Genomic DNA, 6,500 nt, shown 5'->3' on the forward strand with positions numbered 1-6,500 from the left:
TCTTTTACACACTCCACGCATGAATTCTCAAAGCCGCCCAGTGATGGGTGTAGTACCAGTGCCCCCGTTTTACGGATGGGGAAACTGAGGCCCAGAGAGGAGCAGGTCTGTTCCAGGGCTCTGTGACACCATGCAACATGCAGATTCCCAGGTCCCCTCAGACTTGCACACTGGTTTCTGCTGAGCTGGGCCCCCTAGCCTGTCTCCCCAGTTCTCCTGGAAGGTGGGAGGCGCTGCTGTTGCCTTGCTCAGGGCGTGGCCCTGGGCTTCTCTGGGCTTATCCCTGCCACCCTCCAAACTGCTGGGAAGGGAAGCAAAGCAGCAAGAGGGACTGGGGTTAGATGCTTAGTAGCACTTCCCAGGTTTGGAAACCTGTGGAGCAGGAAATTTGCCCCCAATTTCTCCCCCTTTGGACACATTTCACTCCCTTGAAATTGCAGCAGAGGAAAGAGCAGGTGAGTGGTGATCCTTCTGGAGGAGACAGGGAGGCTGCAGCCCCAGAAGATGTGGCCACTTGCCCATGGGAGGGGGGACTCCCGGTTGGCCAGAGAGCTTTATCCCTGAACTCTTTGAACTTCTCCAGACATCTTGGCTTTGGAATCGAGCCGAGCTGGATTGGAATCCTGGTTTTGCCACTTGTTTGCCATGTGACTTTGAGGGGTAGCTTGCCACATTTGGGGGCAGCGAGAAGGCCATGGAATGTGGTGGCCAAAGTCAAGCCCAGACCTCTGCGGAGGGGACTGGGGAAGGCCTCCACCCAGCGCCTTTGCCAGAGGGCCTGGCACGGGCATCTGGGTGTGGGCTCGGGCACGGCCTGGAACTCCGGAGCCTGCCCATACACGCCGGCCCCAGGCAGCCTCCGAAGTCCCGCTCTCTGGCACGGCTCCTTCAGATGGGAGAAACTGAGGTCAGGATCTCACAGGGTGGGAGATGGTGAATGATACGGGGCAGGTGTGGGGACCCTCCCCACATCCCCTGTTACCGCCTGGCTCAGTCACTTCCCAGGCTGTGTCTGCCGTTGTCATGTGGGAACTCAGACAAGGTGCTTCTCTTTCCTGGGCCTCAGTTTCCCCATCTGTCCCACAGGAACTCACTGACCTGCCTGGCGGGGGCCACTGCAGGGAAGAGAAAATGATCCAGTTCTGTGCAGCAGCGGGTGTGGGAGCGGCACGGTGATTTCCAGCTCCATGGGGCTCACCGAGGTCCCCTTCCCTCACCCCCACCAGCCAGGGCCCAGCACTCAGGACTTTGGAGGCTCAGACCCCAGCTCTGTGGCTGTCAGTTGGCGTGGCCTCAGGCAGGAGGCATCCTTGCTCCTTGACTCGGTTTCCCCATCTGCAAAATGGGCACAGTCATATGATGCCTGTGGTTGCCATTATTCACCTGTCGCCCTGCTGGCTGGAGGAGTGTCCCCAGAGACACCCCCTCAATGTTCCCTGGGTAGGGCTGGGGCCTTCTCTTCGCACTAGGAGGGCTCCCTCCTGCCTCCTGCCAGCTGCTGGGGAAAGTCCTGAATAAGAGATTTCTTTCCCTTCCAGAAGTTGGGGAGCAACTCCTGCTCCTCTAGATCCGAAAAGATGGCTCCCTGGCCTTCACCCTTTGCCCTCTGACCTTCAGCTGCAGGCAGGGGGCAGCCAGCAAGTGGTTTCCCAGGGGGCAGCCTGGGTCACACCCAGGTGGATGTGAGGCTGGAGGCGGGGTGCCCTCCTGGGAGTGGGAGCCTTGGGGAGGACTGCGGCCCAGGGTGGGGGCCGGGGAGCGGGGTGGGGGGGGGCGGCGCCCGAGTTGGGGGAGCGGCAGGAAGCCGGCTGCAGAGGGTGAGAGTCGTGGGCGCCGTGTTTCCGGCTGCGCAGCTGAGTTATGCGAAGGGGCAGAGCGGGGAGGGCGGGCGCCCTGACGTCGCCGCCCACCCGGCCTGTCGGACAGACGAGGGAAACGCGGGTTGCGGGTTCGGAGCGGCTTGGCCACAAGCTTGAGGCTGCCCCGCGGGAGCTGGAGGCCGGCCCAGGGGAATCCGGGCCATGGGGACTGGAGGCCCTCACCCCATTTCTCCATCCCCTCAGCCTCCCCTCCACGGGGCACCGCGGGCCGGAGTGGCGGCCGGCCCCCGGCTGGGTCTCTCCACTCCCAGCCTTGCCCGGGACATGCAGGGTAACCCAGCCTCCGTGTGCCCATCTGTGCAGTGGGCTTGGGTTATGTATTTATTTATTTACTAACATTTTGGTTCTTTTATTTTTTTCTCAAGGACAAGAGGTTTCGCCACAAAGTGGAGGTGGGGACCATCGGGACCCCCACTTTTTGGGCGAGAAAACTGGGGCAAGATGCTTTGGGTCAGAGCGGTGCCAGAGCCTGACTTGGGTGCCCTGCTCTGGTCCCTATGACTCCGTCTCCCTGGCACGCTCCATCCGCCACCCGATGCACCTTCCACCAGCTGGACCTAGCCTGGGGCGGGCAGAGGCCCCACTTGGATCTGAGAAAGAAGGCGGGGAGGGTGGGGGTGGGGGTTGGGCTGCAGAACCCCCCCCTCCTGGAAGAGGCCTGGCCGGGAGCGCCCCACCCCCCAGCTCCGTTAACAGGGCGATTAAAGAGTGACAGACGAGAGGAAAAGCCTGAAAGAATTAAACAAACGAAGGGAGAGGCTGGTTCATATCATCTCTAGTACAACGTGTCCTCCGGAGCCAGGATTAGGCGCTGGCGTCTTCCAGGCAGCCCTGGCGGTGGGTGGCGGCACCCGGCTCCCGCGCGCCCCGCCTCAGGGTCCACCCTGGCCACGCCCACCCCTGAGCCCAGCCCCCTGGACCCCTGCTCGTGGAAGCTCAGGGCTGCAGGGGCCGGGTGCCGCTGGGAGGGCGCCGGTTCTGCGGGAGGAGGTGGAGGGGGGCGGATCCAGGAAGTGTGCCACCTGGCAGATCCGCTCCCAGGCCCTCCCGGCACCATGCGCTCGTGACCTCGGACAAACCCGAGACCACATGGTCTCTTCTGAGAAATGGGCTTGCAGGGCGAAGCGTTTGGGAGCTCGGCACAAGTCGGCGCACGCCTTGGAAAGCCTCGGAAGCTGGAATGTGGGCTCTCCACGCTATTCGTCGGCTAGCAGCCAGGCAATCATAAGAAAGTCTAACGATCGATTCGGTTTTCCTTATGGGGTTCAGTGTCCCTGGACATTGTGTGCTGTGTTTCCTCTCTGGTCTGGCTCCCTGGAAAGCCAGCTCCAGGGACCCGGCACCCAGGAAGCGCCCTGCACACGTTCGTGTGTACTGCATAGCCGCTCAGGACCAAGCTCTGTGCTGAGGATGTGGGCATCTCACAGGAGCCTCACAAAATCAGGAAGTGGTGTTTTATTGCCCCTATTTCCCAGAGGCAGAAACTGAGGCTCAGAAAGGGAGAGTCATGTGCTCAAAGTCACCCTGCAAAGAAGTGACAGAGCTGAATTTCGAATCCCTTCCCCCTTAACGTTCAGGGCACTCAGCTGAGAGGCTGCCCTGCTCCTCCTGGACCCGGATGTCTGTGGGATCAAGGCCTGGGGGATTTGGGGGGGGGTGCCTGGGTCTTTTTCCGCAACCACCTGTCAGCCTTGCAGGGAGCTGGGAGGGGGATGGGCAGTGTCACTTGAGGGCCCTTGTGTTGGAGGGAGTGTGGGCCCAGTGTTGAGGGGTAGAGAGTATGGTGCGGGGGAGGAACCTTGGCCCCAGCACTCACTGAGGCCACGGTGCCCTCCCTTCCAGCTGCCAGGCTGGGGACCCAGAGTGATCTCCCCCCCACCCCACCAGGGGGACGCACTGCAGCCACTCAGCAGGCTGATTTATTTTTCCAGTAACGATTACTCAGCTCCGGGGTCTGGGAGAAAGGTCAGGGCCTTGGCCAGCAGCAGTAACTGTGCTGAATAGGGGAGAGGCTGGAGTTCCCACTGCCCCCAACTCCTGGGCTGCTGCTCGCTGCCCCCTGCAGGTGTCTGGTGTCACCCGAGGCAGGAAGGAGGCAGGAGAGCTTCCCAGACCCCAGATATGGCCCAGATTGTCCCCATTCTTGTCCACCCCATGACACACTCACTCCCATCCCCACCACCTGTCCCCAGACTGGAGGAAGCACGCCCGCCGTAATGACTGAATCCACCAGGCAGCTTCTCCTGGAGACCCCCCGCCCCCCCCCACCCCACCACCATGACTGGTGCAGACCCAGGGAGAGTGGAAGTGGGAGGGGCAGAAAGGGTTCTGCCCCCCAGGGCTTGGCGAGCTGGGCGTGGCTCCAACCCTTTATCATTTCTCTCCTCCCATTCCGTTCCTCTGTCTTCCCAGTGGGTAGTTAGTCACCCAGTGTCCTCCACCGCTCACACCTGTAGCATCTCTGCAGGCCTTCTATGCATAGGGTACCAACAGGCATACGTCGTTTCCAACAACTCAGGTGAGACCTTGAAACTGCGTCAGACTCCAAGACCCGGGAGTAGGAACATCCCTTAGGCTCTTGCTCCGCTGCGCGAGCAAGCAGGTTTCATGGGACTTATTTTACTGATGGGGAAGCTAAGACTCTGAGGGGTGGAGCCGTTTGCTCCTCTCTAGTTTCCTGGGTTTCAGCTCTGGTCCCACCCTACCCCATCTGTAAAATATTCCTTGATATCTCCATGGCTCCCCATCTCCCTTTGGGTAAAATCCACTGTCCTCCCCTCGGCCCACAGGGCCCTGCATGACCCGCCCCATCCCCTCCCTGTCCCTACCTCCTCCCTCTCTCCACCTCGCCACACAGGTTTCTTTGTTCCTCCAACATGCCAGGAATGGTCCTGCCCTAGGGCCTTTGCACAGGCTGCACCCGCTGCCAGGAACACCTTTCCCCAATACCTTCAAGGCTGACTTCTCATCTTTCAGGACACTTTCCACTTGAGGCCTCCACTCCTGTCTCCCTCTCCCTTGCCACCCACCTACCATCCTATTTTCTGTTCTGTAGCCTCATCACTGAAGTTATCTTATTCATTTCTGTCAATGCTGTAACCCCAGGGCCTGGAACAGGGCTTGATACCCACTAGGGGTTTGATAAACATTTACGCCAGTGGTCAGTAAACTACAGCCCAGGGGCCAAGTCTGGCCCACCACTTGTTTTCATAAATAAAGTTTTATTGGCACACAGCCACTCCATTCAGTTACATCTCGTCTATGGCTATTTTTGTGGTGCAACTGCAGAGTTGAGTAGTCATGACAGAGACTGGCCCACAAAGCTGAAAATATTGACTATCCACCCCTTTAGAGAAAAATTTTGCAACCTCCCCCCTCCTCCACTTCAGACTAGTGGATATAAATGGAACCAATGGAAACATTCGACCCACTCCAGCTTCTGGTCCTGACTGTACCCTCATCCTCCCACAGTATGACTTTAGAAGTGCTCCTGCCCTGAGCCTCAATTTTCCCAACTGTCAAATGGAGCGTGTGAGAGTCCACAGCTCACCAACTGTGTTCAGTGGGGCCAGATGTTTAAAATAGTCAAACAGACCAATCAGAGAGATTTGAGAGCCCAGGGTGCATCCTTGGATATCTGCGGAGGTGAGATCACAAGCCAACCAGCAGAAGACTGTGGGGCCAGCCAATGGCACTGGGGAAAAGAGGCTTGCGTCCCATGAGAAAACTGACACTGGTCCCCAGACCCACGTTACCTGAAGAAGTGGACGCCCCCCGAATTAAAAACTGAAACATGAAAGACAAAGCAGGAACATTGATAGAAGAAGGTGTCAGAGGGGAGCTGTAGAACCCAGGAGGTGAGAAAGAACTTCTTAAACAAAACTTCTGAACTACAAGCCAGAAGGCAAAGTATGTGTGAATTCGATGACATTCAAATGAAATCTTTCTGTCCAAAGAAGGACACTAGGAGCAGAGTGACTAGACAGGTGATGGGACAGGAGGGAAAATGGCAGGGCCAAGAGCTGGAGTACACAAGGAACTCCTACCCAGAGCTGCTATATTGCAGCGGCAGCCATTGTCCCTCTAACCTGAGTTCCAAGCTGTCTCAGTGGGACTGTTTGCCCTGGAGTTGTGCAATACGGAGGCCCTGCTCCTCAAAACCACTGTAAAAAGATGGCACCCCTAGAGCCAAGTGGACAGAGCACACGAGGGGACGGCTTTCAGAGGAGAGAAGAAATGGCCAGCCCGGGGGCTATGCAAAGTAGCGCAGAAGTGAGGGGCCACTTCACGCCTGTCAGCGGGGCAAAACTGAGAACGGCAGATGATGCCAAGGGCCGCTGGGAGCCTGTGTGTGTGTTTGTGGAGGGGGGGACTGCGGCAGCCCCTCTGGGGAGCAGCCTGACACTACTAGCTGACACAGGCAGGTGCACACCTGTCATCGGAGCTGCATGGATCCACCAGGAGGCCCACGTAGGAGCTTCATAGCAGCTTCATGCATAAAAACCCCAAACTGGAAACGACCAGAATGCCCGTCCTTACTAGGACAGATGAAAAAAGCGAGCTGTACTGATTTGATGGAATACTATGCAGCAAGGAGTCAGCACCACCCACATTAATAAC

At 58.3% G+C, this 6,500-nt stretch overlaps 1 long non-coding RNA gene across 2 annotated transcripts; it reads left to right on the forward strand.

Annotated features, from left to right (window-relative positions):
• Positions 1–317: 317 nt before the first annotated feature.
• Positions 318–5,028, forward strand: LOC123611783 (uncharacterized). Of its 2 annotated transcripts, none has more exons than XR_006718876.2 (3): positions 318–455; positions 1,087–1,440; positions 2,246–5,028. It is a non-coding gene; the product is annotated as an uncharacterized LOC123611783 (long non-coding RNA). The 2 variants fall into 2 exon arrangements; XR_006718877.2 differs by having other exon boundaries at positions 1,087–1,172.
• The last annotated feature ends 1,472 nt before the right edge of the window (positions 5,029–6,500 follow it).

This window comes from Camelus bactrianus, chromosome 22, assembly GCF_048773025.1.
Source record: "Camelus bactrianus isolate YW-2024 breed Bactrian camel chromosome 22, ASM4877302v1, whole genome shotgun sequence".
NCBI classification, from domain to species: Eukaryota; Metazoa; Chordata; class Mammalia; order Artiodactyla; family Camelidae; genus Camelus; species Camelus bactrianus.